The sequence below is a fragment of the Zingiber officinale genome, chromosome 1A (assembly GCF_018446385.1).
Source record: "Zingiber officinale cultivar Zhangliang chromosome 1A, Zo_v1.1, whole genome shotgun sequence".
Taxonomy (NCBI): domain Eukaryota; kingdom Viridiplantae; phylum Streptophyta; class Magnoliopsida; order Zingiberales; family Zingiberaceae; genus Zingiber; species Zingiber officinale.
The window spans coordinates 29,146,325-29,174,122 of record NC_055987.1 but is presented as its reverse complement, the minus strand read 5'-3'; positions in this window follow the sequence as shown (position 1 = coordinate 29,174,122).

Sequence of the window (27,798 nt, the reverse complement as noted above, 5' to 3'; positions counted from 1 at the left end):
AGAAGGATCTGAATATGCGACAGCGCAGATGGCTAGAGCTGGTCAAAGATTACGATATAGACATCCTCTACCACCCAGGAAAAGCAAATAGGGTAGCGGATGCCCTCAGCAGAAAGTCCAGCGCTACCCTATTATCTTTAGCAGCCATGTCACCGCCCCTACAGAAGGAGATCTCAGATTTCGGTCTCGAACTCATAGTCGGACAGCTCTCTACTATGACATTAGAGTCTACCTTGCTTGGTGACATCCAGACAGCTCAGGAGCAGGATCCTGAAATTCAGAGAATCAAGCAAGGTATAGCAGATTCAGAAGGTGGAGAGTTCAGAATATCAGATAGCGGGGTGTTGTACTTCGGTGATAGGCTATGTGTTCCAGATCAGGAGGAACTACAGAGGAAAATCCTAGATGAGGCTCACAAGACTCCCTATGCGATGCATCCTGGCTCCACCAAAATGTACCAGGACTTGAAGAAATGTTTTTGGTGGCCCGGGATGAAGAGAGACATCGCTCGATATGTCAGCACCTGCCTAACCTGTCAGAGGGTCAAGGCGGAACATCAGAGACCAGGAGGAGTTTTGCAGCCCATCCAGATCCCATAATGGAAGTGGGAGGATATTTCCATGGACTTCATAGTGGGATTACCCAGAACCACGAATGGTTTTGATACCATCTGGGTAATAGTCGACAGGTTGACTAAATCAGCCCACTTCTTAGCTATCAGGATATCCTACTCCATGGAACAGCTAGCTCAGTTGTATCTCGAGGAGATCGTTAGATTACATGGAGTCCCACGAACCATTATATCAGACAGAGACAGTAGGTTCACATCACACTTCTGGGAGTGTGTACAGTCAGCTTTGGGCACGAAGTTAAAGTTTAGCACAGCTTTCCATCCTCAGACAGATGGTCAGACGGAGCGAGTAAATCAGGTACTCGAAGATATGCTCCGAGCATGTGCCCTAGATTTCAAAGGAAGTTGGTGCAAATATCTGAGTCTAGCAGAATTTGCATACAACAATAGCTATCAGGCCACTATCGGTATGGCACCTTACGAGGCTCTCTATGGGCGGAGGTGTAGATCTCCAATCTGTTGGTATGAGTGGTGAGCAGAAGAACTAGAGTTTCAGATGATCTAGTAGCAAATACCACAGCTGCTATACAGCAGATCCGCGAGGATAGAGACAGGTCAGAGCCGCCAGAAGAGCTATCTTGATACAGGCTGCGACCCTTAGAGTTTTCAATTGGGGATTCAGTATTCCTCAGTAGCTCCCATGAAGGGAGTAATGCGTTTTGGGAAGAAGGACAAGCTAAGTCCCGATATGTGGGACCATACCTTATCGCGAAGAGTGGGCAAGGTAGCATATGAGCTAGAGCTACCCGAGGAAATGTCATTTGTCCACAGCGTATTTCATGTCTCTATCTTTGAAGAAGCATACTCCAGATGCCACCGGTGATTGAGCCCTCCGGTCAGTCGGATCTGCGAAGACCTCACTATGACATGTCGGCTATTCGGATAATAGACCGAGCAGAATAAGGAACAAGGAAGTACCATTAGTCAAAGTTATTTGGCATAGTCACACATGAGAGAGCAGCAGAGGCCAGCATGAGACAGCAGTACCCAGAATTGTTCTAAGCTCGAGGACAAACTTTTATAAGGTATGGGGATTGAAAATTCTCAAAACTATTTTAGAAGTATTCTACAATTATTCTGAATTTTTAGATATTTTTCGGAATTTTTAGAGTAGCAAAAATAAATAGAAAACGGCCTAAGCGGGAATTGAACCCGAGACCTATGGCTTAGGGATAATGCTAGTAACCATTGAACCCAGTAGGGCCGGTCTGAAAGGAAAGGGAACCAATAAAATTTATATTGGAGTTGAATTAATTCCTTAATATAAATAGGAAATTAGAAGAGTTATTAGATTTTTATTGACTCAAACTTCACCCTCACGCCTTCCCTTCTTTCCCTTGCCCCTGCTGAACTCCCTGATTCTTGGACTTCCCATTCCTGAGTTGATGGAAACTCTGAAAAGGTTGAAATTGCTGCTGGAATTGATTGCAGGTCGCTGAAAATGATTCTCCTGCTAGAATTATGAAATTACGAATAGGAGGTAAGAAACCCCTCACCTGCAGTATAAGTAGCTTCCGTTTGATGTTCTATGCACTAGTTTAGTTATATGCAGATTTTTTGACATATAGGGTGTATTTAACCCTCCTCGTAGGTTTAGGGATTTAGTGAGTACCTTTTGATGGGTCGGACACGTCTTTTCCCCTTCAGTTGGAGGTTTAGATGCTGTTGGGTGCCTAAAGGTAGTCTCCCTAATAGAGAGGGGAGTTTAAGCACACTAGATGTTCGATTAAATGATTACTTCAGTAAAATGCAACTTAGGCATTTTTAATAGCTCAGTAAATGCAATAGAAGCATTTAAAATAGCTTAGTTAGCCTTACTACAGCTTTCATGGGACTACGGTCCAATGGGTGGGCTCCCACAGTCGCCTCTAGGTTCAGACAACCTAGCACTAGGTTCAGATAACCTAGTAATAGCAAGATAAGTAAATTCAGCTATACCAGTATTTTATTTTCAGTGGCACTGTACAGGATCAGATATCCATTGGGTTGGACTCCCATAGTCGTCCCTAGGTTCAGACAACCTAGTAACCCTACTAAATTCGGGACTTGCAAACCCGGGTCTAGTTAGGGATGCGCGCACAGCACGTACAGTTGCCGGGCCCAAACAGCAACATGATTATGTATTTTCACTTATTACGATAATAGCTTTCAAACTCATAAACTAATTAAGTGATTATAGTTTAAGATCAGTTTTAGCTTAGTTTCAGTTTCAGTTTCAGTATCATGCTCCAGCTTAGTTTTTCCCCGTGAATATGCATGATAACTCTATGTTTAGTTCGTTATACATGTTTGGATGATTGTATGTCATGCCATGTTTTATATGTTCAGCATATGTTTTAAATAGCATGTTTTCAAAGCATCATTAGCATCGTATGCATGTTTTGTGAGGTAGTTGATTTCTTACTAAGCTTTAAGCTTACAGATTCTACTTTCCTTATACTGCAGATAAAGGTAAAGGAAAGATGGACTAGCAGCGGAGGTTGGAGGGCAATGCGATGAAGATGTGTGTGGGCAGGAACTTGGAATAGAGATCTTAGGGAATTTCAGCAAGCTTGGTTAAGCATTAGAACCTTTAGCTTTTTGTTATTTTGCACCTCAGTATATTAAATGTTATGAATTGGTTAATCATGCATCCTATCATGTTTAGAACATCATTTTGTGATGTAAGAATGTTTGGTATTTGGTTTAGAATTGTTATAGGTGATTTAGGCACGAACAATTGTTGAAATCAGACCTTTGGTCGAAATCAGAAACTCGAATCGATCAACCGATCGATTCGAGAGTCTCCAATCGATCGGAGGATCGACTGGGCAACTTATCTCGCGAACAGTAGGCCTCTGGATCGATCAGCCGATCGATCCAGCGAATTCTGTCGCGAATAGAAGGCTCTGGGATCGATCACTGGATCGATTGACCAGTCTGGATCGATCAGCCGATCGATCCAGAATATCGTCCCGAGCACAGTAGCGTGCTGGATCAATCCCTGGATCGATCTGACCCGAGCTCACCATACAGTAGCATGCTGGATCGATCATTGGATCGATCCGACATTCCAATCGATCCATGGATCGATTGGGAGGTCTGATATCCGCAGGAAAATGTTTAAATTCAGTTTCTTGACCATAGGGGATGTAGTATATGTTAGGTATTCTTTAGATTACACCCCTTAGTACATGTAGAACCAAGAAATGTCAGTAGTTTAGCAAAATTTCAAATTAGTACAGCTTCCGCATCTAGTCTTAATGGTGGTCAGGAAATAGTTTAGCACAGCATAATGTGACGATCAGCCTTACAGCTTAGTTAGTAGAAGGCGGGTCGTTACAGATTCACCTTCCTGCAATTTGATGTTAAATAATTTATTGAAAATTAAGTCTCTTTTACTTACTTTGGTGTCGGATGTCCCTTCGTGAAGTTCAATGAGCTTCTCCCACAACTCTTTGGCACTGTTGAAGGGGCCGACGCGGTTGAGTTCTTCTTTTGATAGACCGCACTGCAGGGTACAGGTTGCCTTGGCATTAGCTTCCACCTTCTTAATGAGAGATGCGTCCCAATCCTCGTATGGTAGTGGTTTGCCGGCGTTATCAGTTGGCAGTTGGAGTCCGGTTTTGACAATCATCCACCAGTGAATAGCGGAGGGCGGGCTGTACTGTAGCCTTCTTGAAGGGCCATTTCAGATCAACCTAAAAATAAAACAGCTAAAAAAAAATGTTCCAGGACTTGGTCCTGGCTTAGTAGTGCGGAAGGAAGAAAATGGATCACGAACTCGGGTGGTGCTGCACCAACTCCGAGCAGAAAGCCGATTCGAGAAAAAGAATTAGAATCTAGCAATGAAGCTAAATTCTAATCGACTCCGAAAAATCTGAAAATACCACGAAAAGTATTTTGAATGGTGGTTGCACCGATTCAAAATGACCCCGCTCTAATACCAATTGATGGATCGAAAGCGCTAGAGGGGGGGTGAATAGCGCTCGTGGCTATTTTAACGATTTTAAAACACAGAGTAGAAACGCAGCGGAAAGTAAAAGCAAACACACTCCTACTCGAAGGCCCGCGGTCCTTGACCGCTTTCGGTGGGCAACTATAATATCGGAAAGATTACAATTTGAATTACAATTAATGCAATAAGTAAACTAATACCGACAACACAAAATCGAAGAGTCTGAGCTTCGGGTCGTCGACGTCGAGTTGTAGCACGTCAAGGTCATCTCGTTGGCAGCACTTTACAGAAGAAAGTTTAGAATCTGTTGTTCTTATTTAGCTGCTCCTTCGACCCTCTTTTTATATGACATTCCGGGCGCCTAGATCCCTTCCGGGTGCCTGGAGTGTGACGTGGCCAACCAACCAGGATGCTCCACGTGGCGAAGTCGCGGGAGGGATAAAACTTGGTCCCGGGCGCCCGGATCCATCCCGAGCGCCCGGACCACCTTTTTCCAGCAGGTTCCTCTCCTGCAAAACAAGGTTAGTCCTAGAAAATACCCTGCAAGACAGTGTTAGAATCTGATAAAACATAGTAAAGAAGAATTGACAGTCTTCGGACTGTCCGAGTCTGACTTCGGATTTCCAAACGGAAACCCTAGGTCGACCCGACGCCTATTGTTCCCTCTACGGGGAACGCGTCCTCACCTACTCCCCTCAGGACTTTCCGCGTAGGGTTACCACCCCCTAGGACCTAGGGTTACCGCCCCCTAGGGTTTTTCTCCACCTAGGGTTGCCACCCCCTAGGACCTAAGGTTGCCACCCCTTAGGGTTTTCCCTCACCTAGGGTTATCGCCCCCTAGGACCTAAAGTTGCCGCCCCTTAGGGTTTTCCCTCACCTAGGGTTACCGCCCCTTAGGACCTAAGGTTGCCGCCCCTTAGGGTTTTCCCTCACCTAGGGTTACCGCCCCCTAGGACCTAAGGTTACCACCGCTTAGGATTTTCCCTTTGCCTAACCGCAGGTAGGACTTTCCTGAAACACTTATTCAACATGTTAGATTACCACAAACCTTAACTTTGAATTTTGCCATTATCAAAACTCAGGTTCGATCGTCGGATGCTTCCCGCACCAACACACTCTTCACTAGAGACAACTTCGGTTACTGGAAGGGCCGGATGGAGGCATATCTCTAGACTTATTTTGAAGTCTAGATGATCGTCAAAACCGGACTCGAACTTCCAACTGGCGGTGACAACAAACCTATACCTTGTGAGAATTGCGATGCAGCCTAATCAAGAAAGTATAAGCAAATGCTAAAGCGACCTGCACCCTCCAGTGTGGCCTGAAAAAGGAGGAACTCAACAGAGTAGGACCTTTCTCAAGTGCAAAGGAGTTGTGGCAAAAGCTGATCGAACTACATGAGGGTACATCAGACATAAAGGTTAGTAAGAGAGACCTTATTTTAAATAAACTATATAACATTAAATTTCATGAAAATGAAACGACAAGCTAACTACACGCCCGCATACAAGACCTATTGAACGGACTCCACGCAATTAGCCAAAGGGTGGAGAACAGGAACATTATAAGGTATGCACTCAACGTCTTTCCTAGGAATACCTTGTGGGCATCCATGGTTGATGCTTACAAGGTATCCAAGGATCTCTTGTCAATAAAGTTAGATGAACTCTTTTTTGAATTTGAATTGCATGAGAAGACTAATGCACGCCCAGCCGAGAAGCGTATAGCTTTGGTTGCAGGTACAAGCAGAAGGCGCAGAACCGAACCAGAGTCGGAAGAAGAACTAGATTCAGACGATGACGACGATGAGATCACGATTGAACTTGTCAACCTGGTGAGGAAGCTCTACAGAAAGAAGAAGGTCTTCAACAAGAAGGATGTCAGAAAGGTGATCCAGTCCAAAGAGACCTAACCAAAGCTAAAAGTCGAGGTGACGTGCTATGGATGCAACCAGAAGGGGCACATCAAGGTGAACTGTCTGAATCAGAAAGACATGAAGAAACCAAGGAGAAAGAAGGCCCTGAAGGCAACCTAGGACGAGTCTTCTTCAGAGGAGTCCAATAACGAGAAACTTGAGCATACAAGATTTTTGGCAATGATGGCCCGGGACCAACTCAACGAATCCGGAAGCGAGGACGAATCAGAAGCTGAGTCTGAGAGAAGCCACGGATCCGTATCCATTTCTGAAGGGCCTAACCCCTCTATAAGTACCACACGTTTGTATAATTTAATTAACTATTTGATGCACAAACTAACTAAGTCTAATGTTCGGATCAAGTCGCTTCTAAAGGAAGTAACATTCCTTAAAGAAGCGACTAATACCGAATCCTTGGCTGACCCTGTTCAAATTGAAACCTCAACTCAAGTCCAAAAACTTGAGGAAGAGAATTCCAACCTGAAAACTCAAGTCAAGGATTTAAAGACTACGTTGGAATGGTTTATACTGGGTTCCAAGAATCTTGACTTGATTCTTGGAAATCAAAAAGTCGTATACAATCGATCCAGACTAGAATTTAAAGCTAAAAAGAAATATCGGTCTTATTTATTGCTTTTTAATAGACCGAATAGAAAAATAGTCCAAGCATGAGTACCTAAGTCCAACTTGGTCAATCAAGTTCGACTTGGTCAATATTGGGTCCCCAAGGATCAAGTACATTACCTTGATAGACCATATCGAGGCTATGATCCAGGGGGAGCCAATAGAAAAACTATCTTAATAAATAGATAAAAATTGCTTGATGCTTGTTTATTTTTTTTTAATAAGCATGTTTAGATTAGGATAGTTTAAGGACCTAGGTGTAATTTACACTTGTTTAGTTAAACCTAAGGGTTTCAAAAGGGAAATTAAATATATATTTTCTTTGAAAGACTCTGTCAAGAAGTGGTGGATGATCCCATACCAAGAAGGCCTAGTGCCTCGCCACAGCCTGGAAGTTAATCTTTGAAATGTATATTTAATTAACCAATTGGAAAACCTAAGTTTAACTCAAATATAAACTAATCCTTAGAAATAATCTAAATTAAAGATAATCATCTCACAAAACTACTTAAGGTTCCCTGATTGATAACGTAGAATCGGGTGAGATGGATCTAGGTTGAACTTAGTCTAATCTAATTAATTAACTTAATAATTTAATCTAATTAATTAACTTAATAATTTAATCTAATTAACTTAATAATTTAATATAATTAATTAACTTAATAATTTAATCTAATTAATTAACTTAATAATTTAATCTAATTAACTTAATAATTTAATCTAATTAATTAACTTAATAATTTAATCTAATTAATTAACTAAATAATCTAATCTAATTAATTAACTTAATAATTTAATCCAATTAATTAAATTAATAATTTAATCTAATTAATTAAATTAATAATTTAATCCACTTAATTAACTTAATAATATAATCTAATTAATTAACTTAATAATTTAGTCTAATTAATTAACTTAATAATATAATCTAATTAATTAACTTAATAATTTAGTCTAATTAATTAACTTAATAATTTAATCTAATTAATTAATTTAACTAATCAACTAAATAAATTAACTTAAACCAATTAACTTAATAAACCATCTCACAAACACCCATAGGAATACCATGGTTGATCATCTAGACTGGGTGAGATGGAACATTAAGTTAATTTCAGTCAAACTATCTTCTAAATCCATCAAATTGACCCAAATCAAATACTTTATATAGGAACAGAAAGACTTGGATCAATGGATGCTAGATAGTGAATCCTCTCGGATGGGTCTAGTGGCTAGCGCATGAGGTATTGCCACAATGAAGTTTGGGGTTCGAATCTCAGCAAAGTCGAGGTAAATACCTCCCTTATGTGCTAGTCACTATTTTAAAGGCTAGTAGCCGCCCATGATTTACCTCCTCTGTGTTGGCCCTTGGATGGGCTGGCAGAGGCACTGGGGGTGAGTGTATTCACCTTTATTCCACAATGGATGCTAGATAGTGGATGCTCCAGGCACATGACTGGAGACAAACTAAAATTCACTAAACTAAAACTCAAGACCTAGGGTTGGTTGCGTTTGGCAACAACGAAACCCTTAAGGTAATCGGAATAGGTAATATCCAATTAAATTTTGATTTTTATATTCGAAAAGTATTATTAGTTGAATAATTTAATTTCAATCTACTTAGTATTAGCCAGTTATGTGACTCAAGATACTTATTCACTTTTTCAAAAAAAATGAATGCATAATTAAGAATATTAATAATCTTGAAATCACACTTAAGGGAATTAGGAAAAATAATATTTATACAATAGACCTACCTACCTCTTCACAAGAGTGTCTATTGACACAACAAGAGGAAATCAAGTTGTGGCACAAGAGACATGGTCACACCTATACTAGACTCATTTCAAAAATGAGTCAAAATGGTTTAGTTAGAGGTCTTCCTAAACTAAAATTTATTGAAAATTCAACTTGTGATGCTTGTCAACAAGGTAAACAAACCAAGTCAAACCATAAGTTAAGCAACCTAAATAGAACAACTGCTATACTTGAGCTCCTTCACCTGGACTTGTTTAATTCAAACGGAGCTAAGTCACAAAACAAAAATCAATATTGCTTAGTAATAATTGATAACTGCTCAAGATTTACTTGAGTAAAATTCATAAAAACTAAAGATGAAACCTTTGAAGTTTTTAAAATCTTTTGCAAATTAATAGAAAATAAAAAAGACACCCAAATAAAAAGAATTAGAAGTGACCATGGGGGAGAGTTTGAAAATCATAAATTTATTGAATTTTGTGAAATTAATGGTTATGAACACGAATATTCATGCCCAAGGACCCCCCCCCCCCCCAACAAAATGGTCTAGTGGAACGGAAAAACAAAACCCTACAAGAAGTCCTAGGACCATGTTGAATGAATATAGACTATCTAACCAATTCTGGGCTGAAGCAATTAATACATTATGTTATATACAAAATAGAATTTTACTTAATAAATATCAAAATAAAACATCTTATGAAATATATTACAACAAAATTCCTAGCTTAAACTATTTAAAAGTATTTGGCTGTAAAGTATTTATTTTAAATACCAAAGACTATTTAGGAAAATTTACATCAAAAACAACCCTAGGAATATTTTTAGGGTATTGAACAACTAGTAGGGCATATAAGGTTTACAATAAAAATACCCTAAAAGTTGAAGAAACTACAAATGTAATTTTTGATGAAGAAAATAACTTACCTAATGTAGTAAATGAAAATATAAATATAGAAAATATTAACTCAAAAAATTTAGAAAATGATGAAGAACTTCCACTTGAACCTAGTGAATTACAAGAACTAGTTACTGACCCAACTATAAGACCAACAAGAACAAATACTAATCACTCATCTGACCAAATTTTGGGTGATCTAACTCTAGGAGTCAGAACTAGGTCATCCTATAGGAACCTAAGCCAAATAGCCCTAATTTCCAAAATTGAACCCAAAAATATAGACGAAGCCCTACCGGACCCAGATTAGATACTAGCAATGCAAGAGGAATTAGCCCAATTTGAAAGAAATCATGTCTGAGAATTAGTACATAAACCTATTAACAAGACCATAATTGATACTAAATGGATTTTTAGAAATAAGTTAAATGATCAGGGTGAAATAGTTAGAAACAAAGCAAGGATAGTAGCTAAAGGGTTCAATTAAGTAGAAGGGTTGGACTATGATGAGACCTATGCCCCTGTAGGCAGACTTAAATCCATTAGGATGCTGCTAGCCTATGCAATACATAAAGGATTCAAGATTTATCAAATGGATCTAAAGTCAACCTTCTTAAACGGATTTATCAAAGAAGAGGTATATGTAGGTCAACCCCCCAGATTTGAGGACTTAGAATATCCAAATCATGTCTTTAGACTAAAAAAGACCCTATATGGACTAAAACAAGCACCTAGGGCTTGGTATGAATGTCTATCTAATTATCTAATATCTAAAGAGTTCAACCAAGGTCAAATAGATCCAACCCTATTTGTAAAAACCCTAGAAAATGAAATTTTTATAGCTCAAATATATGTAGACGATATAATTTTTGGCTCAACTAATTCCAAATTTTTAAAAGAATTTACCAAATTAATGGAAAATGAATTTGAAATGAGTCTAGTAGGTGAACTTAACTTCTTCTTAGGTTTACAAATTAAACAAACCAAAGATGGAATTTACATCTATCAAACTAAATATGGTAAGGAATTAGTTAGAAAATTTGGAATGAAAAACTCAAAAAATATTAATACACCAATGGCTACTAATATTAAAATTGACTCGGACTTAGAAGGTAAACTAGTAGACTTGAAATATTATCGAAGTGCGATAGGGAGTCTATTGTACCTAACTACGAGCCGACCAGATATTTTTTTTTTGCAGTAGGTTTGTGTGAAAGATATCAATTTTGTGTAAAAGAGTCTCACTTAACCTTTGTCAAAAGAATACTTAGGTATATTAAGGGAACTTTAAATGTAGAACTCTGGTACCCTAGATCTTGCACCCTTGACCTGACTGGCTATTCTAACTCAGACTATGCCGGGTGCAAGCTAGATAGAAAAAGCACAAGTGGTAGCTGTCAATTTCTAGGTCAGTGCCTAGTAAGTTGGTCAAGCAGAAAGCAACACTGTGTTGCTTTATCTACCACTAAAGCTGAATATATAGCCCTAGGTGAATGTGCATCTCAATTATTGTGGATGATGCATACCCTAAAAGACTATCAACTAGAATATCATAAAACAAAATTTTCAATTGATAATATAAGTTCAATTAATTTAACCAAAAATCCAATTCACCACTCAAGGACTAAACATATAGAAGTAAAACACCACTTTGTAAGGGATCGCGTAGCTAAGGGTGATATTGTACTTAACTATGTTGAGTCAAAATCAAACTTAGCTGACATATTTACAAAGCCCTTACCTGAACTTGAGTTTAGTTCACTTAGAAGACAAATAGGGATGTGCTTAGTAGAATAGATTATTTTCTTCTTACTATATTTTCTCAACTTGTTTTTAAAATTATTTTAAAATCCTAGGAAAAATAATTTTCAAAATTCCAAATTTTTTAGTTTTTCAAAAATCTGGTTTAGAATAGGATTTTACCCCTAGATATCATGTAACCCTAGTTTCAGCTAGAGCATCTCACAATCACACTAGGATTAACTTGCTTGTGTTTGAAAAACACTTAGAATGGTGTGAGATGCATAGGGTACTGCCTGGACTTCAGTATGCTTATGTCTGTGCATCGACATAAGTCTGGGCTATAAAATACCTCACTTACATTAATCAAGTTAAGTTATCCAGACTTAGTCAAATATAACTGGATCTCTAACTTAACTTGACTAACCAAGTGAAAATTGTTGTCCTCTAGGTAAACAGCTAGTAGCTAATGGATAGACATGTGGCCAAGAAAATTAAGTATTGAGTTTTAACTTTATTTAGTAACTTATGCTTGGACTATAGGATTTTTTTAATGTTTTCTTGTGAAGATGACCTTAGCTAAAATTATTTAAATCAAGTGGTAGTTGATAACCATGATTTTACTGCATTATTTTGATTCATATATGCATGGTTTGATGTTGATTTCATAGGTTAAAATCATGGTTACATCACATTTTGTGCATTGTGTGTATTTTTGGACTTAATTGCAAATTACTTTATTTTTATATTATTTGATGTTAATATTTGATTCTTATTTTGTAGGCATCAAAGGATCTTGAATTTGGATCTATTTGGACCGAAATTGGGCTCAAATAGGAGTTCAAACAAGAAGATCAAGCTTTGAAGCATTATGGGCCGTTTATCAAGAATAGGAGAGATCTGAACCATCCATTGAAGATCTGGCCGATCCAACCTAATGGGGAGCAGATATGAGCCATTGATGAAGATCCAGAATTTTTGATCCAGATCTGAGTTCATCTAGCCATTGATCCAGGCCGAAACAATCTGGGCCGTTCAATGAAGACTGGGCCGATCTGGGCGATCCAGTGATGATCTGATCGATCCGACCTAAGGGAGAGTAGATCCAGACCCTAGATCAATATCAGTACCTTCGGATCGGAATATGGATGACTTTTCACCGTTGATTTAGCTCCAAATTGATCCTAGCCGTCAGTTCAGATCTGGAACAGATTCAAAACGCAGAAGCTACAGTAATTTCCAGTGTCGATCTCTCCACGCACAGCAACTTCGTCCCGGTGGCATTCCTTCGGATTTCGACCCCTTTCTCTTCTCCGATCATTCTCCCAAGCTTCTATCTTGGTGGTGAGCTTCTCGGCAGCGACATCCCGATCATTTGGAGCCATCGGAGAGTGTTCTCTCCGGTGGAATTTGGCTCGCGGCATCTTCCATTTCCAGCTCAATTTGGCGGTGGTCCTCCAAATCCAAGCTCCGATTCCCATCAGCAACATTCGGAGGTGGTCTTCCGGTGTTCCTGAGCTTCACTCGACGTTCATCCGCGTTCCACAGCCTTCCATCAGATCCAGAGGCAGATTTCCATATTTTCGGCATTTTCTTGGGTTTTGGCTTGTTCTAGCTCGCCGGGGGTGGTCCGTCGGCGTTCTTGAGCAATCCTGGAACTGATACGCTGTAGAGAGTCTCCACTGAGGTCCGAAATTGGGTGGTCTTGATTTTGGCCTCTTGTGTGACGGCAAGAGTGTGAAGCTTTGTTAGATTGGTTGAGGGATTGGATTGGTTAGGGTTTAGTTCTTTTTGTTACTGTTTTTATTATCTTAGAACAGATTCATTTGAAGTTTTGTTATATTTTTATGCAAGTAGTTAGCATTTCTTACCTTGTTGAAGCTTAGTTTAAGTTTTATTTGTGCTTGGTTACTTGTTTAGTGTTTAAATTCTAAGTTAAGGTTTCATTTCTGTTTAGATCAGATTTAATTGTGTCTTGCTATTTTATCTTTAGTCTAAGTGTGTGTTAATAATTTAATCACAACGTAGAGTGACAATGCGTTTGGATTTGATTATTGGCACACAAGTAGATTTCACTCTTATGCTTTAGATTAATTTCTTTACTGCTGTGTTTTACTTTGTAGATTTATATTCAAAGCTTTAAAACCCCCAATTCAATCTTTATATCGAAAACCCCAAAAATAGGAATAAAAAGACAATCCTAAATTACATTCTACCGTTGGTTCCTCGGATCGATCCTGGGCTCGTTACTACAACGTGATTGTTTAATTAAGGGGTTCAGTGAAAAATACATTGTTAATTTGATAAGCCTATTTGTGACATTTAATATAGATTTTAGGCCTTATCAAATTTTGGCGCCGTTGTCGGGGAGTATATGCAATGTTTAATAATTTTAGGATTGTTCTTTATTTTGGAAAACTTTGAAATTTTTGTTGTTTGATTGCTTTCATGCTTATATATCCATGTGTTTGATTTTATTTACTCCTGAGTCTTCTGATTTTATTTGCTAGTTGTTGTGTGAGAACAGGAAATTCTATTTGACCATGGATCCATATTATCCGTATTTTGGAGATGGAATGGAGAATTATTATGATCAGCCTCAGATTCAGTATTATCAGCTTGAATATCAGTCCTACCTACCTATGGAGCAACGGAATAGGTATGAGGATGTACAAGAAAAATTTGAAGAATCAATGTGGAAATGCAATGAAGTTATGCAACAAATGAGAGAGCATCAAGAGCAACAATTTACAAGGATACAGAATATTCAGAGTCAGTTAGATCAGATTGCACATCAGATAGCATCATCTATTAATCTGTTACAAGCACAAAGAGCAAGTGAAGAGGTGGATTGTGGAGATCTTGTCAGGCCTGACACTACTTCTATTTCTTCACACGAATTTTCTAATATTATTTGTGATGATGATGTAATTGTTCAAATTTCTAATTCTACTAATAGTGTTGCTTTAGATGTTGTGAGTGATGCAGGTATTGTTGCAGAAGATGATTTAAGTGTAGGGGAATGCTTACTAGAAGCATTACCTCAAGAATCACCAAGAGTTGAAGATGTAAGTGTAGGGACTTGTGCTATGGAGCCAAGCACCCAAGAATCACTACATGAAGATGTACATACACCAAAACTGGAGTCTGAGCCATTAGTTGATGAGATAGAGGTAACAAGCACCACTCCAGGTACCTTTCAAGATGACAAGGTGAGTATTTTGTGTAATTTTTCAAAAAATTTCATAGAGGTACCATTTATTGATTTTATTAGATGTGAATCATTTCTTGAAATATCTTTTACCCACACTAATTTTCTCCTATTTTCTTTTAATCCCACATGCTTGTGGGAGGTGTTTTCTTTGATTGATGTTGTAGGAGAACATAAGTTTCCGGAGTGGGTACTTAAACTGAACCGATTAAGACCTCCAGAAAGAATGGTGAAGGGAAAAAGGATTAATAAGAAGAATTTAAGTGGAACCATGATTACTCCACTTCCGGGGTGGCTACTACTTCTAAACCTTCTTCAACCACCGGGAATTAAAGGGGAGTTGGTTCCAATCTTGCTTGCTCTTGCATTTTAATTCGTGCTTTGTGTTTAGTTTTTCTCTAATAAATTCGTTATACGTTTCTTTGGTTTCATACTTTGCACTTGCACTTTGTTTTTACATTTTGCATTTTGCTTCCATACTTTGCATTTAGTTTGGTATACATAGCATGTCATTTGAATAAAAGTCTCCATGAATTGTTTAGTGATACTTTTAAGATGGTAAAAGTCTCTTAAATTTGATCATCAAATTTAGGTCATTTGACATGATTGGGTGCTTTTCTTACATGATATTGGTTAAAATGGTAGTGGATTCCAATTTGATCAATTGAGCTTGTTAGCACATAATATTACCTAGTGAGGTACACTTTAAGCCTAAACACTATTTTATCTTTGTGTGACATGCACTTACAACAATTGAAACGCTAGAACTTGCTTAGTTTCTTTTCAAAATCACAATAACATTGGTATGTATGGAAATGAAGGATATTTGTCATTCTTGTTCTCTCACAATTTCAAATTCCTTTCTCCACAATTTTCTTAAAATATTCTTGTCTAGCATTCAATCCCTTGATTATCCTTGCTTGTCACTATTTCATTGAGAGTTGTGGATAATATTCTTGATGAGTTAAATCACCAAGATGGACAAGGGATTAAGTGAGGGGCTTGTATGAGTTTGGAGATCTTGATGATTTTGGATGATTTCATGCCCTTGCTATTGGTGCTTGATGTGTACAATGTGCAGTAATTAAGGCCGGGAATTGAAGATTATGTTCTTTAGTGCTGTTGGTTCAGAAGTTTGATGTTTTAAACTAAAGGGCAGCAGTTGGCACTTTCACCAGTGAGCAATTTTCTAATTCTGCTGGACAGGATTTAGAAGTGTCAAGTTTTCTGGAATTCTGAAATTGCAGTACCAATCTGAACAGCAGTGAAAGGAGAAACTGAACATTCTGGACAGAATGCTGACAGCAGTTCATTCAAGGTTAAAACATGCTGGACAGAATGCTGACAGCAGTGAAAGGAAACTGAATCTGATTTCTGATTTTTGAAGTTGCTGGAAGAAGTGTGTGCTACCTAATTCTGAAACTGAACTACGGATTTCTTAATCTGTGTTGGATCTGGTGTTGGAAATATTGAACTAGATGCAAAGCTTTGGGTTGAAACTTCACTACCTAACCAAGGATTAGGTATCTATTGCAAGATTGTATCAAGGTTTTGGAAGGAGAAACGGAATTAAAAACTGCAGCTTGATGTTTTGGACTGTTATTGCAGTGAGAAAAAGTAAAATCCAAGCTGAAATTTTTGTGCCATTGAAGTATGAAAAAGTTTGAAGGCTGCATCACAAATCAGTAAGTATCAGTAGCACAAATCAGTGAGGAAAAATGCAGTCTGAAATATGGGAATTTCAGAAACTCTGAAGTCTGACCAAGCTATTGGAAGTTGCTGACATTAGAGAATTTGGTTTTTTCTGTTCATTTAATCTTTGAAAACAGATTTTGCTGCTAAAAGCTGTGGATTTGTGCAGCAGAGAGAAAAAAAAATTGCAGAAATTGCAATGTGCAGAATAGATGTTGAAGCTGTTTTGCAGAATTCAGAAATGGAGTTAAAAACCATTTGTTCATGGAAAATTTGAAATCCAGCTGATACTTTCTGCTCCAAAGTTTACAAGACTTTTAAATTGAGAATTTGATAGAAAAACAGAGATACAAACTGGGAACTTAAAGCAGAAAACAAAATCAGACTGGAGGTATGCCTAATTGGTGTATGTCCTGGCATTTGCACTTCCTTTCACTTAAGATTAGAAGCTGAAAACAGGGAACTTAATCTGCCCAATTTGTTAAAATGCTGGAATTGTAACTGAATTCTGCTGGAATTGGAATCTGGGAATACAGAATTTAGAAGCTGTTGCTGATGAGACAGAGAATTCTTCTACAAAATCCTTCTAATGTCTGAGATTTAAGGGTGTGTCGAGCTCCATTTGGTACTGAATTCTGAAGTTTATGAATGCTGAAATGCTTTAACAGTCTTGAATTCTGGGAAGTGTTCAGAAGAAGCCTTTGTTGGATTTTAAGGTTGTTGTTGTGTAGAAATTAAAAGGTTGATGCTGTGTTGGAAACTTTTCTGGAAGTGATAAGAGAATTGTGATTCTTTTCATGCTTCTTGTGCACATAATATGGAATATGGATTCTGAAAAGCTGTTATGTGGAGCTGAGTTTACTGCAGTGCTGAATTCTGCAGAAATGAAGACTGCTGCTATGCAGGAAAAAAAAAATGAAGAATGCAATGGTGCTAACCTTTCAACAATTCATTCTAAATCTGATCTACAGATTTCAGAATAGCAGTAATTTGTTCTGAAATTGATCTGTGAAGTGTCAGTTTTTGTTTATCATTTGATTTCACGTTTCTTGTTTGCCAAAATTTTGAGGTACAGGAAATCAAAGGGCTGATACTTAACCTGAATAACATCCTGCTGGAAATATATTTCTGAAGTTGAGATTATAGAAGAAGTTGTGTAGCATTTCAGCAATTGAAAGTTTCAGATTACAAAAGTGCTATATTCAGTAATGGTTCTAGCAATTGAAGATGTTTTCATAAATCAGATTATGATTTCCTACAGAATGTATTCTGTTTGATGGCAAAGCAACGTTTAAGAATCACACTAAATTGTCAAGGACATGTAGATTGCATCATTGGAGCCATTGAAGAATTTTGTTTAATATCAACTCTCAAGGATTTCAGAATCTGGAATTTTGATTTCAATTCTGAAATGGATGTCCAAGAAGCTTAATCCTCTAGTCAGAGAGCTGCTTTAGATAGCAATGTGACAATTCTATAGAGCAGGATCAGTGAGCATATTAAGCTGGGAAACACAACTTGATAAGTTGTTACTGAAATTTCAGGTTTAATTTTTGGAATCTGTAAAAAAAAAAAACAAGAATGCAGTTAGGAATGCAAGAATGGTGTCATTTGATAATGTTCTGCATTGTGTGAGATTTGCCATTGAACAGAAATAAGATGCAGTTTTGATTAAGACCAAGTGCAAAAGGAAATGTAAATTAAAAGGAAAATTGAAGACAAAAGATGCAGCAATACATCAGCTTGAGTCTGAAACTGATATCAGAATTTTTGAACTCTTACATAACAAAGTGCTAAATGAAGCCCTATACAAAACTTAACTCTTCATGGATCAAAGTGAAATTTTTGTTCCAAAAACTTTGCTCAGATTGATAAGTGATACAAGGTGATGTAAATCTTCAAGATATCTTCTGGAATTGCTGTTGCTGTGAAAGTTGAATGCAGAAGTTGCTGTTTGTTTGCTGCATTTTTCTGAACTTCTCAAGCTGAGTTACAACTTGATTTCTTTGAATTTGATTTCTTTATTAAAGTATCTGAGTTTAAAAATTTCTGCACTTTGTTGAAACATTTCATTGTATTGCACACTGAACTGCACAGATTCGAGTTTCTGAAACTGAGTTTCTGAAATGCTGATAGCTCAAATTCTAAGAAATCTGGACTTTTGTTGCTGCAGTGGATTGAATTTCTTGTGCCAACAGCTAATATTGTATTGTTTCTGATAAGAAATATTGTCACTGATTCTTTGATCAGTAACAAAATCTGGTTGCAGAAATCAATTTTAAAATTCAGAATATGCACTTCCAAGCCTATTTTGTGCCACTTTTTCTTATGAATTTCCTGGACAGTGGCTAATACAAGTTTAAGGTCTAATTTTCAATGTCATTTGAGGATATAAATTCAGAAGCTTGGAAGGATGCAGTTGCTGGAATTTTGAAGCAGTGAGAACAGAAATTCCAGAAGCTAAATCTGCAGGATGCAATTCGTTTTGAGTTGGATTTCAAGAGTTGCAATATAATGTTCTTGCAATCTTTGATAACTTGTACCCTGAGGCAGAACCTGGAATTGTTTCTGGAATCAAGTTCTGAAACCTGAAGTCGAAAAACTGAGTTTACAGTTTGAGTGCAGGATTTCTGTGAATCCAGTGAAACTATCTTCTAAAATATGTAGCTGCATATCTGATTGGTTGAAGTTTGCGCAGATTCTGAAAATTCCAGAACTTCTCTGTACTTCGGCAGGAACTTCTTAAATGATTTCGATTGCTTTGTCCAGATTTACTTCTGATTTCTAAGAATGCACAGCTGTTGAGTGCTGATTTTTTTCTGAATTTAATCCTGAAACTGAATTCTTAAAGAGTTAGTCATTAGCACTGCCTATTTCATTTACAATCCTGCAGCAGGAAGAAAAACACTGACACAGAGGATAAGAAGAGAAAATAATATTCTGAAGAGTTTCAAGTAAGTGGAAAGCTTGGTGTTTTGTATTGTCCGAGACGGACAATGTTTTAAGTGTGGGGGAGGGATTCCTTATCCATTAGTTGATTTGAGATGATTTGAGTTTCAAATGCTGGAATTGAAGTGGGAAAACAGTAAAAACAGTGAAGAAAAATTTTGAAAAAACGGCACATCAAAAGCGTATCAAATGTGGAGATAGAGTATCAAGGTTTTCGGTTTGCTATCAAATTGAAGGGGAGGTTAGCTTGATACTTTGAATTGGTTAAAACAAATGGTATACAATCTCTTTTCACATCAAATGGTCAACTCATCAAGTATATTCCTCCCATACTCTCATTCTCTTATTTTCTTCATTTAAGCCTTTTCCTTTGCCACTTCATTCACTTAAATTGTTTTTCTTGCTTCCATTTCAATTCTTCATGATAAATTCCTTTTGATTCATGTATGCTATGTTTATAGTGGTGGAGAATTAGAAAATAAACAAGCTTATGGTAGTGAAATGTTGTGAGTTGCATTGAGTGAGCTCCACTTATACACATGTTTGAGTGTGAGAGCTAGAATAGGTAAATCCCTTGCGAGATTGCAACTTGCTTAATTTTTCAATTGGATTGAAACTACCATGCCTACTGATTATTGTTTGGATTGTATTCATAATTGTTTGTGATCTTTAGATGGTCTTAGTTAATTACCTTTTACTATCTTCTAGATATTGCTAGGGAATTTTCTATGGAGATGATTTTGAGTTTTCTTTACTTGCACGGGACGTTCAAGACTAAGTGTAGGGGATTTGATAACCATGATTTTACTACATTATTTTGATTCATATATGCATGGTTTGATGTTGATTTCATAGGTTAAAATCATGGTTACATCACATTTTGTGCATTGTGTGTATTTTTGGACTTAATTGCAAATTACTTTATTTTTATATTATTTGATGTTAATATTTGATTCTTATTTTGTAGGCATCAAAGGATCTTGAATTTGGATCTATTTGGACCGAAATTGGGCTCAAATAGGAGTTCAAACAAGAAGATCAAGCTTTGAAGCATTATGGGCCGTTTATCAAGAATAGGAGAGATCTGAACCATCCATTGAAGATCTGGCAGATCCAACCTAATGGGGAGCAGATATGAGCCATTGATGAAGATCCAGAAGTTTTGATCCAGATCTGAGTTCATCTAGCCATTGATCCAGGCCGAAATAATCTGGGCCGTTCAATGAAGACTGGGCCGATCTGGGCGATCCAATGATGATCTGATCGATCCGACCTAAGGGAGAGTAGATCCAGACCCTAGATCAATATCAGTACCTTCGGATCGGAATATGGATGACTTTTCACCGTTGATTTAGCTCCAAATTGATCCCAGCCGTCAGTTCAGATCTGGAACAGATTCAAAACACAGAAGCTACAGTAATTTCCAGTGTCGATCTCTCCACGCACAGCAGCTTCGTCCCGGCGGCATTCCTTCGGATTTCGACCCCTTTCTCTTCTCTGATCATTCTCCCAAGCTTCTATCTTGGTGGTGAGCTTCTCGGCGGCGACATCCCGATCATTTGGAGCCATCGGAGAGTGTTCTCTCCGGTGGAATTTGGCTCGCGGCATCTTCCATTCCCAGCTCGATTTGGCGGTGGTCCTCCAAATCCAAGCTCCGATTCCCATCAGCAACATTCGGAGGTGGTCTTCCGGTGTTCCTGAGCTTCACTCGACGTTCATCCGCGTTCCACAGCCTTCCATCATATCCAGAGGCAGATTTCCAGATTTTCGGCATTTTCTTGGGTTTTGGCTTGTTCTAGCTCGCCGGGGGTGGTCCGTCGGCGTTCTTGAGCAATCCTGGAACTGATACGTTGTAGAGAGTCTCCACTGAGGTCCGAAATTGGGTGGTCTCGATTTTGGCCTCTTGTGTGACGGCAAGAGTGTGAAGCTTTGTTAGATTGGTTGAGGGATTGGATTGGTTAGGGTTTAGTTCTTTTTGTTACTGTTTTTATTATCTTAGAACAGATTCATTTGAAGTTTTGTTATATTTTTATGCAAGTAGTTAGCATTTCTTACCTTGTTGAAGCTTAGTTTAAGTTTTATTTGTGCTTGGTTACTTGTTTAGTGTTTAAATTCTAAGTTAGGGTTTCATTTCTGTTTAGATCAGATTTAATTGTGTCTTGCTATTTTATCTTTAGTCTAAGTGTGTGTTAATAATTTAATCACAACGTAGAGTGACAATGCGTTTGGATTTGATTATTGGCACACAAGTAGATTTCACTCTTATGCTTTAGATTAATTTCTTTACTGTTGTGTTTTCCTTTGTAGATTTATATTCAAAGCTTTAAAACCCCCAATTCCATCTTTATATCGAAAACCCCAAAAATAGGAATAAAAAGACAATCCTAAATTACATTCTACTGTTGGTTCCTCGGATCGATCCTGGGCTCGTTACTACAACGTGATTGTTTAATTAAGGGGTTCAGTGAAAAATACATTGTTAATTTGATAAGCCTATTTGTGACATTTAATATAGACTTTAGGCCTTATCAGTAGTGCTAAAATTTAAGTTAAATTTAAATCAGCTTTATAACCCTAAAAGAGTTCTTTTCTAGAAGATTTTTTAACATTTTATACTTTAAAGTTTTATCATCTATTTTTACTAATTCTTTAACTAAGTTACTTTTCAAATCAAAACTTTTCCTTAGCTAAAATCTGTTTCTAAAAATAAGTTTTGAGATCTTGAGTTCACTTGGCTAAAAAATCTTTTCAAGAAAATTTCCTCTAAAAAGCTAAGTGTTCTTGTAAAAAACTTTTCAAATTTAACTAAGTATTTGCAAAAGCTTTTTAAATTTGGTTAAGTATTTTTCAAAAAGTCTTTCAAAATTGGCTAAGTACTTTTCAAAAGTTTTTTATAATTGGCTAAGTACTTCATATTTTGCTAAGTATTTTTCAAACGCTTCCCAAATTTATCTAGTTCTCTATTTTAACATTCTATAAAGACAAATTATCTCTCAAAAAGAAGTTATTCTTAGCTAAGGCCTATACTCAACTTTCCTTTACTTTCTTGCTTATTTTGATATATGGCAAAGGGGGACAGTATAAGAAAATTCAAATGTATTCAAACAAAGTAATTAAAAGAGGAGCTTGTATTAAGGGAGAGTTTTTGTAAGCTTCTATTAAGGGGGAGTTTTTGCCCTATTTTTATGCTTATGTTGTCTTTGAAAATCCTTTATAGCATTATTTTACTTAACTTTGAATCTTCATTGTCATAATCAAAAAGGGAGAGATTGTTAGTGCGGGAAGCATCCGACGATCGAACCCAAGTTTTGATAATGGCAAAGGGATTCAAAGTTAAGTTGTTTTGTTATCTAACATGTGTGAATGAGATTTTTCAGGAAAGTCCTAACTGCAGTTAGGCAGGTGGAAAATCCTAAGGGGCGGTAACCTTAGGTCCTTGGGGGTGGTAACCCTAGGTGAAGGAAAACCCTAAGGGGTGGTAACCTTAGGTCATAGGGGGTGGTAACCCTAGGTGAAGGAAAATCCTAAGGGGTGGTAACCCTAGGTGAAGGAAAACCCTAAGGGGTGGTAACCTTAGGTCCTAAGGGGTGATAACCCTAGGTGGAGGAAATCCTAAGGGGGTGTAACCTTAGGTCCTAGGGGGAGGTAATCCTAGGTGGTGGAAAACCCTAGGGGGTGGTAACCCTAGGTCCTAGGGGGTGGTAACCCTAGACAGAAAGTCCAGTAGGTCTGGAGGATCGGACTGACATCAGGTACACTATCCTAAGTGGAGTAGGTGAAGGCGCATTCCACACTTGTAACTCCTTGATTAGCATGAAGAACTACCCAATATGAAGAGAAGAGGAGCAATGAGAATGAAGAACTATCCAATATGAAGAGAAAATTTCTTAAGTATTTTCATCCAATGAAAACACTTGATTAGCATTAATTAACTTAATGAGTATTTACACTCCATTAAGGATCACACTTGTAACTCCTCATTTCAAATGAGTGTAACTCCTCATTTCAAATTCAATTTCAAAAATTGAATGAAATGAATAATTAAATTTTGAAATTCAATAATTATCTCCATTAATCCTCACTTGAGTCTAACTCAAGTCTCCTCACTTGAGTCCAACTCAAGTCTAATTCACTTGAGTCTAACTCAAGTCTAATTCAATCGAGTCTTACTCAATTAATCCGCATGCCATTCAAATTCAATGAATCACTATTTCATTAATTCAAATTGACTCCTTGAGTCTAATTCAAATTGGACTTAATCCAACAATTAGATCAAATTGAGTCCAACTCAATAAGTCCAATTCGAATTAGAATTAATCCAATGATTCATCATATGAACCCATCTCCAAATCTAGTTGTTCTTTGTGTGTGACCCAATAGGTTCTCATAACATTGGCAATGTACCCAAATCAACATTTAGATACGTAAGCAATGAGTGGCTTCTAGCAAGGAATCATTGCTACCCAAGTGATGAGAAGGTCAAGATCCGACCTAACCAGTCTGTGGTTATTATCTTGTATGACTTTGTCCCTTTATCCTTGATATCTAGATTAATCAATGAGGCATAGACCGTGTCATCCCTCTTATCAACCTTTATGTTTCTTGATCTCTAAGTGGGCACACTCAATCAAATAAGCTCAATATCTCATATTGACTCATTTGTGCATGGTCATGCTTTCTTGTGTCCTACTAATCAAGAGGCCCACAGATATCGCTTCCGCCATATGGAAGGGATAGATCCCATCTATATCACTCACATCCCTCCGTATAATTCATTGCATACCCAGTGATCGACTTCATTGTCCACCTTGTTACAGGTGGCATTTGCCGATACTAAAGTACACAACTCCTTATATAGAGAACCGTAGCGACTTCAGGTCTAAGGACTATTCATACCAATAGTCACATGAGAATGTTTATGACACTCATATAACAATCCATAAAATATTCTCATGGCGGGTCATTTAGTATATCTTCTCTAATATATATCCATGTGTCAACTTGATATCTCATATCCATGACTTGTGAGATCAAGTCATCCGTTGACTTACATGCTAGTCTCAACGCATTAATATTGTCCTTGTATATTAATGCTCGACTAGGAACAGTTAAGAGTAGTGTTCTCTACAATATCTTACTATCAATTCAACCAATTGATATACTGTAGATAGGAACCTACTACTCAAGGACATTATTATACTTATTCAATTGGCACTGAACTGAAATAAATATAATAACCAACTTTAACTTTTATTAATAATGATATATGATACAAAATGAGCCTTTTACAATCATCTCATAATTGGTACTAGGGCTAATACTAACATTTAGTAGCATGAAATAAGTTAAGTATTGTACGGAGTTTAGTATAAGTCTTGGCCTAACCTTAAGGATCTTACTTTCACTTGACTTAAGCTTGAATAGTATAAATATTTTGAAATAGTTATGATTCATCCAATTTATTTAGTACTTGTGTTCCCATGGGGATTCCTTAGTTACATTTTGGTTATTGGATGACCTCGGATCATGGAAGCTCATTCGTAAAAATCTAAATCCCAGCATTTGCATCGTGCATTTGTGATTAGTGCTACACTTCTATGGCGCTTAAAAAAATAAAAAATAAAAAAGAGTTGAATAAGGGATAAAAAACAGTTGTCATGAGTGGAAACTAACAATTTACCCCTTTGAGACCGAGTTAGGTTACTGGGGAAATAAATGTTATGTTTCTCTTGATTCTGAGTAGTATCCTTTGAGACCTTGTGTAATTTAAGAAAAACAAACCAAGTGTATGGCAGGTAAGTGTTTATCACCGGGAACATTAGGAACTCAATTGTATGACGACTTGACTAGGACAGAAAATTGAAACTTGAAGAGTTTGAGTCACTTATTGCACCAAGCACAAAGAACTTATGCTTAGGCCATACTTGGGTTACTCCATAATCATGTTTATCAATGAAACTAATTGATAGAGCTAGGCGAATGCACTAGAAATTATGATACACTATAGGAACTCATGGACATAGATTGTAGTGTTTTGCTTGAGGACAAGCAAAGATTCAAGTCTGAGGGTGTGATGTACGTAGATATTATGATCGTTTATGCATGTTTTAACACACATTCACTTGCATAATTTGCATATATTCTTCACACGATCATCTCTACTATTGTTTATTCTACATTAATTACTCTTTTGTCAGAGATCTACTCTTTGTTTAGTTTTGTGTTGATAGGGATAACTTTTGGAGTGAAAACAATAATTGTTGATGCATCGAAGCAAAGTAGGGAGCCACTTGACACCGGTCGTGCAACCCTGCACAACCGTGTGGTCATTCCCGAGAGAGAGAGAGAGGAAGAGCAGAACACGGTCGTGCAACCTCATATGGCCATGCCTCACAACCAGTAGCCAAGAAGCACACGACCGTGTGAACCTCACACGGCAGTGCAATGCAGACCCGAGTTGAAGGAAGACACGTCGTGCGGATCTCGCATGGTCATGCCACTCAAGCCGAAGGGAAGAGGAAGTTGGTTGTGTAGATCTCGCACGACCGTGCCACTCCACCCGAAGAGAGGGAGGAGCTGGACGTGCAGATCTCGTACGGTCGTGGCACGGGTCTTGTGGCGCCCGTGCCCTAGCTTATAAAAGGGTCTTTAACCCTTCTACAAGGGGGGAGAGCAGTCAGAGATGTTAGAGTGTATACTAAAAACCTACCTTTTGTAAACATTTATTTTGAAATAAAGAATCACATTGGTTAAAATGTCTACATTTATATGTTAAATGTAGTTGTTCAATTAATTTATATTGTAGATAACATGGTGTGTGGTGTCACACACAGAAGGTTGTGTTATCGGTTCTTTATAAATTATAAACAGTAGCTCACGACTGAGATGGAAAGGAACAAACCATTAGAATAGTCGTAATGTAATTAGGTATTGGTTTATCTTGACTAATAAATTACACTAGTACACTCTAAGTGTATTGAGCAGGACCATTTAAGGTAAATTCTTTTTATACTGACTTAATAAAAGAACAAGACATTAGTTATTATGGAAGTGTGTGCTCTTAATCCTAATATAATAACAAGCACATATATTTATTATTTATTTTTTTAATTTATCAAAGGGTGAGATTTAGCTCGATAAATCAAAAGGCTCGATAAGTTGGGAAATGATATTACTTATAGTGTGTGTTGTTGATTATAGAAGGAAACTGTGTCCTAGTAATCTAGGTTGATAATGTCCCCAAGAGGAGCTCATAAGGATTGTCATATTAAACCCTGCAGTTGGACTTAGTCCGACATGACGATAAGGTTGAGTGGTACTACTCTTTGACTAAAATATTAATTAAAGTGAGTTTTCAGTAACTCAATTAATTAGTGGGCATTCGACATCTTAAATATAGGGAGACTAACACACTCATAATAAGAAGGAGCCCAAAATGTAATTTGGGATTGGTGCGGTAGTTCAATAATAATTCTTTAGTGGTATAAATTATTATTGATGAAATTAAGTTGGGTGTTCGGGGCGAACACAGGAAGTTTAATTTCATCAGGAGACCAAAACCAATTCCTCCTCTTGATCCCTATCGTAGCCTCTTATTTATAAAGTATTATACCCACTTATACTCACCTTTATACCCATCCTAAGGTGGCCGACCAAGCAAGCTAGGAACCAAAGCTTGGGTCGGCCAAGCAAATAGGATAAGCCAAGTTGTGTGGCCGGTCCTAGCTTGAACCCAAGCTTGGTGTGGCCGTCCACATCAAATTAAATGGATTTTAATTTTTTTAAATTTTTCTTATGTGGATTCCATGGTTTTAAAAAAGAGTTTAAAATTATAAGTATTTCCTTTTATAGCTTTCTACAAAAAAATTAAAAAAAGATTTGATATCTATCCATATTTGTAGATTAAAAGGAATATTTTAATTTTTGAGAAAACTTTCCTTTTTTTGTAACCATATTCATGATTTAAAAGAGAGTTTTAAAATTATAAATCTTTCCTTTTATAAGTTTCTATAAAAGATTAAGAAAAGATTTGATATTTTTCTTTATTTGTAGATTGAGAGAAAGATTTTAATTTTAAGAGATAACTTTCCTTTTTGGAAATCATCCACATGTTTTAATAGAGAGATTTTAATTTATAAAATTCCTTTTATAACCAACCATGAAGGGAAAAATTATTATAGAAATTTTTATTTTAAAATTTTCGGAAACAAATTAGGAAGTTTTAATTTTGTGTTAAAACTTTCCTTGCTTGGAGAAATGAGGTGGTCGGCCATGATATTTAAGAAAAGGAAATTGTTTTTAATCAATTAAAATTTCCTTTTCATGGTAAAGAAAATAAGGAAGATTTTATTTAATTTTTCCTTATTTGTCAAGACTAAGGAATATAAAAGAGGGGGTAGGGGTGCCTTCATGAGAGAGAACTCTATTCTATTTTCCTCCCTCT